The sequence below is a fragment of the Thalia democratica genome, chromosome 4, assembly GCF_965202585.1.
Source record: "Thalia democratica chromosome 4, ktThaDemo2.hap1.1, whole genome shotgun sequence".
Taxonomy (NCBI): Eukaryota; Metazoa; Chordata; class Thaliacea; order Salpida; family Salpidae; genus Thalia; species Thalia democratica.
In genome coordinates, this window is record NC_139168.1 from 53,210,390 (window position 1) to 53,222,879 (window position 12,490).

Consider the following 12,490-nt stretch of genomic DNA (forward strand, 5'->3'; position numbering starts at 1 on the left):
TTAAGTTGCAAAAAGTACAAAAATTTCATTAGTTAGCAGCAAATTTTTCAATTCATTTTATTAAAATTCTGATAATTTACCAAGTTTAAAAAAATGTTTCTATATTTTTAAAGTAAATATCAAAACTTTGTCAAAAGATCTATCTATATTATTTAAAAAGAGTATATGAACAACTTAAATTTCTTATTTTCTCAGCAAGATTTATAGCAAATCTTTGATAATTGCGTAATTTAATAAGACAATAAAGCCAATTCACAGTTAATTGTGCTTTGATAATGGGTATCGACGCTTCAGACTCTATATCGACTGTTCATGTCTTTAAGAAAGTTTTTACAAATTAACGTTATTTTTAGAAATCGCGAGATTTATAATGTGAATTTTTTTGACGTATTTCAACACCCGTTTTATTTAAAGATATAGTTTTTTTTTTGTTTTAGTTCTTAGTAGTATCAGATGTTTAATTTAAATAAAGACTGTTTTTCAAATTTGCTTTATAAATATAATTGTTAATAGAATGGTTGTGTTAACAATACTTGTCGCTAAAATTGATGATATTACTGCATTTAATTTATGAAACTATTGCAGTGTTTGTTTACCACGAAAAAAAAAAAACCTTTAAAAACAACAATTAAAAAAAAAAAAGCTTTATTAACGCTGAATTTACTTATAAACTTATAACTTATACAAATACCGACCATAGTTATTTTCTATGTGTTCACCACAAAAAAAAGTAGTTGTCCAAATGATAAGTTTTAGTATTAGTGCATGCTTTTATAGCAAATGCTAAATTGTGTAACTTTTTTATATATTTTTCTATTAAAGTTTTAAATGAGAATTTATTTTGATATTAAATTATGTTTTTTTTTGTAAAAGCTACTTAATTAATAGTTTAACATTTTCATATTTTTTCATCACAACAAAATTATTATGAATAAATAAAAAACAAATTAAGATATAACAATTTTTTTAATACAGATGTTGCAGCCCTATGAAAAGTAAAACGATTAAAGTAAGGTTTAAATGTCCATACGTAGCGAAAAAAGAGTTAGGGAAAAACCGTAGCAGAATAATAACTAAAAAAATGGAGATTACCAAAAGTTGTCACTGTCATAATGACTGCCAAACTCATACTATAACAAATCTATTGCCGTCAACACTTTAATTTAAAAAAATCGTTGCATACAAAAATGTACAAATAAAAATTGTCTATAAATTAATAACATTGTTATAATTTTAAGTTATATCAGTTTGTAACACAAATCTTGTAGCTATTACAAAAGGTAATTACAAGTCATTATTCTAGTTTTAATGATTGAGTTAAAGTAAGTAAAACCTTTTAGTTTTTAAATACTAGTACTTTTCATTTTGATTAGTAATAGTTTTTATTAATTTTTATAACATTCGCAAACTTATTTAGTTTTTTACTGTGAGTTATTAATTATATGTTAATTTCAAGCAAACTGAATTAAAAATATACTTGTAGTTTATAAGCGTATAAATATATATAAAGTAAATTAATCTAAGAAAAAAAGAACTTTTAACTTAGTTTTTATTTATTTTATTACCGCCTCGTACCATTTACCTGTTAGTTTTTATAGTAGAAGTTTACATTGGAAAAATTACTTTTTTTCATTTAAGTTTTTGGATGACTCAAACGTTAATAAATAAATATTATAAATTTTAAATGTTTAGTGTTTTTTGTTTTTACTCGAAGTTCAAATATTTAACCGAAAACTTTTTATATTAAACCTAAATTTATAATACATAAACAATATTTTTACTTAACACTTGCAAGTTAGTTTAAAACTAAAAAACCTCTTTTAAACTAAGGCTCTTATAACATCTTTTTTAAAATACGATAAGTCAACATAATTACAGAGATTAAAAGTCAACTCATGCTTTCCTTATAACGCTATTTTGACTCTAACCGTTTATATGTCAGACTTTTGTGGCTTACATGTCTAAAATTTGCCTTGTGTATAACATACTATCTATTTATAGGTGATGTCGATTTTTTTAAGGGCTAACTAGCTTATTTTGATTGAGCAGATTTGCACAGATAACGTCTCGAGTGGTCAACCACTTATTTCACGATGTAATATTCACCATAGTTCTTAAACTATTTACTCTTTTCTTTATTTATTGTGTCTACATTGATACTTTAAAAAAAATTACTTATGCTAGTTTTTAATAAAAATTTAACTAATCTTATAGATAAACTATATCTAATAATTTTTTACTCAAAATTAAAGTTTTGTTTTACAAAAATTCTTAAAAAGTTACAAGAACTAAAGTTACTTTTAATAATTTTAACTTTATTGTTTAACTTATCCTGGACAAGATGTTAAAAGGTATCCGTGGTGTGCGACTTGATAACCGATAGGTTCTTCGTGCACCAGGCCCTAGTACCAAATGTTTTAAGCATTTTTTTTTTGTCTTTTAATAAACTATATTTAATTAACTTTAAGTTATGATATTTTAAAAAACCAAAAGCAGCAAAAAGTGTTCGTTGGAAAAGCTACTAAATAATCTAAAAAATATGCTTTAAATTATATACTTTAAATATAAGAATTGAAAACTTTCCAATCCATATGCCGAGTTTTTAGATACTAACTAAATGTTCTTAATTTATATGCAATTTTTTTTATGTAAGATTATGTTATATTTAAAATAATTTGTGTAAATAGTTTGTCACGTACCCCATTATTACAGTAGTTTTTTGCTTTGAGCTAGTATGAACTTTTTTCTAAATAGGTACAACTGTCTGGGATATTTCATTTGAATTTATTTTTTTGACACTGCTTTGAAAAACTTAATCTTTGTATACATTTTAGTTTAACAGTATTGCAGTACATTTATATTAACTAAAATTTGTGTAAAAAACCGTTATACAATTGAAGAAAAGGCTGTTTTTCGAACTATATATTACAAACTAATAACATTTGTAATTAAAACAATAAATAAAACTTTAAAACACTAATTATATAGGCTTAGTTTAACTTTTTTGCAGCTAGGTATATTATCAAGGTTTAACAAAAGTAGCTTTTAAGAAAACAATAAAGCTATATGGCAGTTTTCAAAGTCAATACTTGTTCAACCTCAAACACCATAAATATTTTGTCTCTACTTTTTAAATTCATTGGTTCATTTTCAAGGTATATTTTCTACCTACGATAAAATTTTAATAACATACAACTACCTTATTATAATTAATAACAATAACTATAACTATTTTACTTATAATTAGTTTGTTACAACAAAAAATATTTGAAAACCTAATAAAAAACAATGAAATTTCCTAACCACTTTAAACATAGTGTTAGTTAAAAAATATGAACACTGTTAGAACTTCTAAAAAATGGATATTATTGTTATCGATTACTTTTACTGTTTATTCGTTTTTAACTTAAAGCTAGTTTAAAAATACCTTAAGTTTAAAAAAACTACTTGTAATAACTATGAATCTACAAATAAATAAATATTCAAAAAAAATTATATGAAAGTTCTACTGAATGAAAAGTCTAAATGACGGTTGAGTTTTAGTGTTATATAAAACTTAGTTTAGTTTGTAAATCTAAAAATTTTATAAGAAAAGTTAACAAAATACTTTCTTATTTAGTTCATAAAGTCACACTTTCAACCCAGTATAAAACTAACACTTTTTTTTTTGTTTCGAATACAATTTTTTTAAGGCTAGTACTGACGAAATTAATTAGTAACAATACAATGAAAAAAAGGTTTGAAAATGACTATTATAATAACATTTTCTTATACAAGTTACAAACTTACATAAGTAATTTATAACAAATTACATTAATGTCAAAACTATGTTTACTGATTGATTTGTCGTTAAGTTTTATTTAACCTAAAAAGTTTATTTCGAATACATTAGATTTCTAAACAAATTAAAAGGGTAACTTTAGTATACTGAAGTCCATTATCTATAAATCTTAACAAAAGAGTTTGAAATTGTAATCAACATTGAAAAAATACCAATAAACTTCTAAAGTTTTAAGAATATTATGTTCAAAACAGCTTCTGCATGCACTGCACATACATTAAACATAGTTAAAAAGCATACATAAACACTGAATTAAAGCATAAAAACAGTGCCCGAAAAAATTTAAAAAATGATCAAGAAGAGATTATGTAAGCTATCTAACAGTATAGTCATTTTTTCGGAATAGAAAATTTAAATTTTCATAATTAAACACCTTTTCGTATAAAAAACGCATAAAACTTTGGGCATTGCAAACCAGTCCTGAGATAAAACTATCAAAAAAATACTAGAAAATTTAGGATGTCTATTTTAGGGTTATATCTTAAGGTATGTTTTATTTAGAAAGTTTGAACCAAAAAATGCACATGTTACAACCCTACAAAAAATTACCAACAATTAAAAAAAAAAAAAATTACAGGCATTAATAAAACTAAACACAAAGCATCTTCGCTTATCCGATTCCTCGCTATACCGGCCAGTTTCAGTCGAGAAGTTAAGTTAACAAAATAAGCAAAAATCTATGTTATCACTTTAAAACTTAAAATCATTATAATTTATATTGTTTACGGTGTAATTTGTTTTCGTTTATAGTTTTTAAGTTCTATAGAAGTTTTGCTTTGTTTATTATTTGCTTCTGTTAGTTGTTTGCTTCGTTGAAAGAAAATTTAGTAGAAATTTAGTTTCTGATTTTTTATATGCATAATTTATAACAAAACAGGTATATGTTTTAAAGAAAAACAACGTTTTGTTCTTATCTGGCTATATGCTAGTCTTATAGTTTTTTATAGTTTATTGAACAACAAAAAAACGCTCAAAACATTTGGTTCTAGGAACTGGTCACGAAAAACCTTTGGGTTATTGAGTCGCACACCACAGATAAAAAAAGCTTGCCAATATGGTTGAATTAGTGAGGATACACTAAACTGTAAAAGGTGGCCATGAAAAATTGTATACTTAATAAAAGTTTTTATATCTCGGGTACAATTTAATTTGTGCTGTTATATTCAATTTTTATGACGTAATATTAAAAAGTAAAAAGAAAACCAAACATTAGTGATCTACCGGGTCTAGCCTTTTCGGATTCGGATTTGGATCCAGCCGGATCCTTATTTCAAAGTATAATTTGGATCCGATAGATCACTTAAAGCTTTTTGAATTATTTGTAAAAAGTTAAATAAAATTTATAACTCTTTGGAAGAAAGTTAAAATTTAATTTGAATTGAACGTAAAACATACAAGGTTATAAAAAAGCAAGCAGTTTAAAGTTTGAAAAAAAAAGTTAATATATTGTCAATAAAGCTATCTTTTCGTTTGCGGCTACTTATGTGTTTAACTTTCCAAATAAATAATTAACTCCGGTTTTTCTTTTTTGATTAGCATTGGTTAAAAATTAAAAAACTCACTTCAAACACACCTCTAGAAATTTCAAATTATTCTCAACTTTTGAGTTTCAACACGGTATACATACATGCAAGTGATCCATATGGCACTAAAAACAGCAACTCTTCGAAACATTTGTCCCGATGTCTTTCCTATGTAAAAGATGCTCTGACCTACAGAGCTGGTATACTCGTTTATGACACTTGAGTCTAGTATTTCTAGATATTAGTTTTCGATCACTTTTTTGTAACAATGCTGTTATTATTTTTTGTTTGTGTTTCTAACAAATTATCATAATTCGTTTAAAGAATCTTAACGAATAATTTCCGAGGTAGATCGTTGTAAAATATAACATTATTGGATTTCAGAGTTTTCATGAGTATTTGTTTTTTGTTGTTGCTTGAAAATTAAATTATCGATTTTATGGGTTTCAGGATATTTCCGTTATCCTTAATTTTTAATTGCTTCCTAGTACTACCTGATGTAACAAAATAATGGAAAGTATCTATTGTCTCTCCAGTACATAAAAATGGTAACACACAAAACAACTTATCAAACTTTAGGCCAATATTCTTAATTAGTGGGTTTTCTTGAATTTATGAACACATAATATTTATAAGAAATCTTTATCACTTTTTTAACTATAACTTACAAAATAATAAACAATTTAATTTTGACTCTAACAGCACATCCAGCATTCAACTTTTAAGCATAAATTTTTGAATAGTTGCTCATCTCAAAAAAGAATGTATTAAAGCTTTTAATTTTGTATCACACGAAAGATTATTTAAAAATTTAAGTTCGTATTGGTTACATGGTAGCTTAATAAATTCGTTCAATAAGTTTTTAAAAAGTAGATTACAAACAGTACTCTTTAATAATAAACTATTAGACTCTTTAACAATTTACAGTGAAGTACGACAAAGTGGTGTAATTGTTCCCCTTCTTTTTTTAATCTATGTTAATGACATTTGTTCAAATATTGACATTCAAAGTGATATAACTTTATCTGCGGCTGATGCAAAAATGTTAAGTAAATCAATAAGTATTTACAAATATATTTAGATGATATTTACAAGTGGCTAAAAACAAGTAAACCAAGTTTAAATCCTAACAAATGTAAAATTCAAACCATTAACATAAACAAACCTTGCCCGACTGACCTCTTTATCAATTACACTTTGATACCAACAGTTAAATTTTTTTAAAGTTTAGGAATAGATATCTCTAAAAATCAAAAATAGAATGAACACCTAAATTATTTATATAAAGTTGTACAAACTTCATTGTATCAGGTATTAAAAACTTTTAAGACTAAGTCAGCTACTATTCTGACAAAACTTTTTAAAATATACGTTCGTCCAAAGATTTAGTACAATACCTAAATTTGGTACATCTATTAAAAAAGACATAAATAAAATTGAGTCTGGGCAAAGAAATTTTACCCGTTATAAATGTAATAGTTGTAACATATCCAATACACCATATAATGAAAGATTAATCAAATTTGGCTTAAAGTCTCTAAAATATAGAAGATGGGAATTTGGTTTATTAACTCTTTATAAAATTGTTAATAGCAAATATAAGGTTTTTTCAACCAGTTTTTCATTTTTCCAAAAGTCAATAACAATTAAGAGGAAGGAAATAATAGTAAAAAAAAGTTAAACACCTTTTTAACAACAGTCAGTGGCAAGGTTTATTTTTTCACGGAGTAAATATATGGGGAACAGATTACCACAGGATTTGGTATTGTGTAGGAAGGTGGAACATTATCTTTTAAAACTAAAATGTTTAGTTTGAATACTATGAATATTAATACAATTTTCCATTAAAATACATATTAAAATACATATGTATAAATTGATTTATAAAATATTGTCACATCTAAATTTAAAAAAAAAAATTCTTTCAATTTATATCATTAATTGTTTATACTTCCCTACGCCTCCTTTTAACAGATTACTAGCTTATTTTTATTAGTTTTGTACAAATTTGTTATGTCTTCTAAACAATGCTTCTAGAAAATCATCCATTTAGTTGTATTTTTTTATAAATCTTCGCTTACTATGAGATTTTTTTGTATTTACTAAGTTATCGCCTTTTTTTTAAACAAATAAGTTTAAACCTTTAACTTAGCTCTTTATAAATTTAGTTTTGTTTATGTTTTTTTTTTTGTCAAACATGAGTTTAGTTTTCTTTTAATTTCTGTGTGTCTTGTTTAAGTGGCTCAGGTTTTGATGCCTTAGTCAAACACTGCAAAATAAACAATATAATAAAAATATTATGGTGTAAAAATATAGTATTTAAACAAACTCGATTTTGAGAATGTAGCAAACAAAATAAAGTGAAGATATATTAATTGGTAATTTGTCAATAATTTTACTTTTTCGCTAAATGTTTTTTGTGTGTTTAACTTAGGCCTTTCTCCTCATTCAACATTGATTCTAGGCTGTAGAGTTCACTCTGCTTAAATTGTCTCATAATTTTAAAGTTTAACATAACGATGTCAGAGTCTTGACAGTGTGTGCAACTAAATAGGTTGTCGATTATTGCTTTGCTTTCTTGTTCCAGAGCGGTCTGTAATGCGTCGAAAAGTTTGTCTCGATGTCTCTCCAATAAAGAAAATGCTCTGACCTGCAGAGCAGATGTATCTATAAATTACGCTCGCGTTTAATATTTCCGAGCATTTACTTTTGTTGCTGAAGTAGTAAGAAAATTTTTTGCGGTTGTAGGCCTGTTAAATTACAATTATGTGCCTTTGAAATATAGATTATTGACATTTTTCTAATTAATATATCTTTAAATATTATTTTTTTGCTTCATTCTAAAGTTCGTATTTGTTTAATTTCTATATATTCATTTGACATGATGCTCCAAACTTATTTTCAAACTGTCTCTTTACTAAATAAAACAAACTTTACAAACTCATTTAACACTTGAAAAATAAACTTTGTGTAGTTTCGAAAACGGTTGTTAAGTAAAAATAAAAAGTAAATAAAAAATCAAAATTCATATATTATTAGTTGCAAATGGTAAATAAATACTTTAAAATATTTTTATTCTACAATTTTTAAAGTAAACTTATTATTGAACAGTGTGGACCTCAAAGAAGAAATAAGAAAAAGGTTCCTTATTTTCAAAAAAAAAACAGACTATTAGACAACTCTAAATTAAAAAAAAAAATTCTAGAGCCACAGTTGCAAATTTACAAATAAATTTTATGTTTTAATTTGTTTGATACATTATTAGTAAAAAAAAAATTTGGTTTTTAATTGCCATGTAGCCCTAGATTTCATCAATAAAATTTTCAAACTAAATAAAAGAAATCTTTTAAAGCCAAAGATATCGGACTTTAAGTAATGCATGCTGTTTGTGTACTATGAAAATGTTAAAAAAAGTAATGTATAACACGAACACGACAATTAAATATATGGTCAAAAGATCTGATGTGTTGAAAGTTTGTTTGATCATCGGGATACAAACTACTTCACTTTAACTTTTTCAAGTTATTTTTTTCAAATAAAAAGAACAGAGAAAAAAAAAAACATACAATTTAAAAAGTACAGTATGACGTTCAACTCAGATTAAATTAACATGACGAATAGACCAATATTCAAATGTTAAGAAATAGTTTTGCTTAGCGTATCTAATTCAGTCGCAATAAATTAAAAAAGATTGAATTATAAAACTTAAAATCTTTGATCTTAATGAACAAAGAAATCGTGAAAAAAATGAGCTCTTAAATTTTTACAACTGTAAAATTAATTATATAACTAAAAAATTAGCTGTAATGAGATAAGCCATGTGAACAGACATTAAGGAAAGCAAAACCTTTCGATTGATATAGTATACTTAAAGAAAAGTCTAAATATTTGCTGCGTCAGGAATAATTTTAAAGGTTTTTTCTTGACTATTTTTTTATTAATACCCTTATACCTAAATTACCTTACCCAAACATACCATAAAATCATCAAAAAATTAAGTTTTAATGATTAAAATCAAAAACTAAATGATTAACAGCTCTTTTTTTGTTGACTTAGCATTAGAAACATTTTGAGCGCATTTTTCTGTCGTTTAATAAACAATATACATTTATCTACATTTTAAGTTTTCAAGATTAAGACTTAAAATTAACTGACAGAAAGTCATTTTTAAATTTTTACACAAACACTTCAATTTCAAAATTTAACATTTTTTAACATATAGTTTTTGTTTTTTGGTCTTATACCTTTTTTACTGTACCTATTATTATGAATTCATCTAAATGATTTGTTATTAAAGGTGTAGCGCCGATGAACATTTGTTTTGGAATAGAGCTTTATAATTTTCTTACTTTTTGTGATTTTTGTTAATAAGACTTTTTGTTAAAACCTTATAGATGATCTCCAAATGGCTTGTAACCAAGGTTTCTGCTACTTTGTAAAAATAATAAAGTGTTTATTATTATTTTACTTGAAGTTAACTTAATATAAAATAGTAACCACAGATGTTCGTGTGCTAAAACTTTATTTCAACTAATGCGTTTCACTGCTCTCAAATAAATTTAAGAACAGATCTACGGAGTTTTAAAAAGCTCTAAGAATATTGAATTTTGAGGAGAATTTTGAGACTCCGTAGATCTGTTCTTAAATTTATTTGAGAGCAGTGAAACGCCGTTAGTTGAAATAAAGTTTTAGCACAAGAACATCTGTGGTATTTATTCCGATAAGCTTAGCTTATCAGGATCTCCAGGATTTAACGCCTTTTAACGTTACATCTTATAAAATAGTAATTAATCTGATAAAATTCACATGATGTAACATACTTGCTTTTCCTATCTAAAACGCGCCTGGTTTTTATAATACTCCAACTATTTTTGATAATTTAGTTTTTATTCTTTCTTCATGGTCTGTCAAAATAAGTTTACTACATATTGTTTCACTAAAATATTTTAATTAATTTTTTTATTTTTGTTTTATGGATCTTAAAACACTTTTTTTTTTTTCTTTATTTAATGAAGGAACATTTATTTAACTTTATTGATACTTGGTTTAAGTATGTTTGCCATAAACCAGTCTAAAATTCCAAATTTTGACAATGAAAATTATCTCTTTTTTAATTACGAAAACTTAATATTTTCTTTGTTTTGACAATAGTAGTTAGCGATGGTTATTCTTTTCAACAAAGTTATAGTTGCTGTAGTTTGTTGATGCTAATAATTTTAAAACAAACTATTTATTATAGTTTCAAGAATTGACTATTTAACGAAGCTTAATCACTGAAAGACTTTTTTAGTTTCTAAATTTATATATTTTTATAATACAAAAAAACAACTAATTTTCGAATTGTTTACTAAAGCTTCAACGTTTAACACGTTTCATCAGAACAGTATAAAGCAAATAGCAAAGAATCAAAAGAAAACACATTATAACGTTCAAATAGAATTGAATAATTTTAGTTAGCTGGTCTTAAAAACAACATCTGTACAAGTTAACTTATGCTTTGTTTTTCTTTGTGTGTTCTTATTTTTTGTACTAAATTTATGTATATATATAAAATAAATAGGTTTATTTCAAGATGTAAAACTTAAAGGACTCGAGTTTCGTGCTTATGCATTCATCAGCTTCAAAATAAGTTCAAAATAAAGTACAAAACACACAAATGAAAGTTAAAAAAATTAGCATAAGTAGATTATGACGTAATTTTGAAACTATCAAAAATCATTCAAAACGGCTTGTGGAAAAATTTATTTACCAATCGATAATAAACTGGCAAAAATTCATAAAACTTCAATGAGCTATATAATAATAAGCTAAATAAAAAGCTAAACAAAAGACAAGAGATGTATAAATAAAAGAAGCGAGTTTGTATCGTCTTGTAGACATATAAAAAAATCGCTTTTAAAAATAACAAGTTTTAATTTTATCTTATAACAATTTAAATTTCAATTTTTATTTAGATTTTTATCTTAATTTTATCTTTATCTCTTTCAATTATCTGTACTAAAATATAGTTACTCACTGAAGTTTTATAATTTTTTGCCAGTTTATTATCGATTGGTAAATAAATTTTGCACAAGCCGTTTTGAATGATTTTTGGGGTAGGTCTTTTTATGGGTAGTATTTTATGGGCACTATTTTATGGGTAGAATTGCTGCAAACAATTCTACCCTTAAATTTAGGTGATCTCGTCAAAATTATGAGTAGTATTTGCTGCAATTAAGTTGCTGCAAATAAGTGAAATAAACTTTTGTACTTTTCATTTGTTTTAAATAAAAAAGTTTTTTTTTTATTTAACAAAAAAATCTACAAATTTATTAGTATTCGTTATATTGCCTAAAGTACTTTCAAAATCTTCTTCAGTAGGCAATTAGAACTGATTAATTCAAAATTTTCTTGCATATAAAAGTTTAAAAAAGGATATTATTACGTAACTATAAATCAAGTTTTAAGGTAAACTTTGTTTTAAAAGTCTGTCTTTTAAAAGTTTTTCAAATAGTAAATCTTATTAGTATCGAAAAAACTTGCAAAAACCAAAGGAAAAAAAAAAAAAAAAAAAAAAATATGAAATAAAATCAAAGACAAAGGACCAAATGAAATCAAATTGCCAAACTCTGATGTGTTTGATTCAATGTTTTATAAAACTTTAAAAAGCAAAATCAAAATAAAAATAGTAATAAAAATAGTAGTCGAGCTTATTATTTAAAACGATCGATAAAGACAAAAAAATCACGAAAAACATCACACAACCAAGGGAAGATTTGAGACACTTAAAACTAAAATATTCTTACTTTTTATTTGTAAACAAACAAAAACTGTCTAGGCTTCTAAATTGTTGAACTTAAATTTATGTTTATGCAATGTAAACAATACTGACTAAAACAAAACATTGAAAATATTACATTAGTATTAAAAGTGTTTAAAATTTGCTTTTACTTAAATTTATGAATGCTTGTTTTTTATTTAAATAGCCAAATCGCTTGAAAAATTAGTGTGTCACTTTTAATTTTTGTCATAAAAAATTGATTATTATTTTTTTCTGTTTTTGTTTTTAATACTGTCAATTTTTATTTCTAACTATAAAAGTATAAAATAATATATTACAAAATATAATTTTTTCAAGAAAATACTA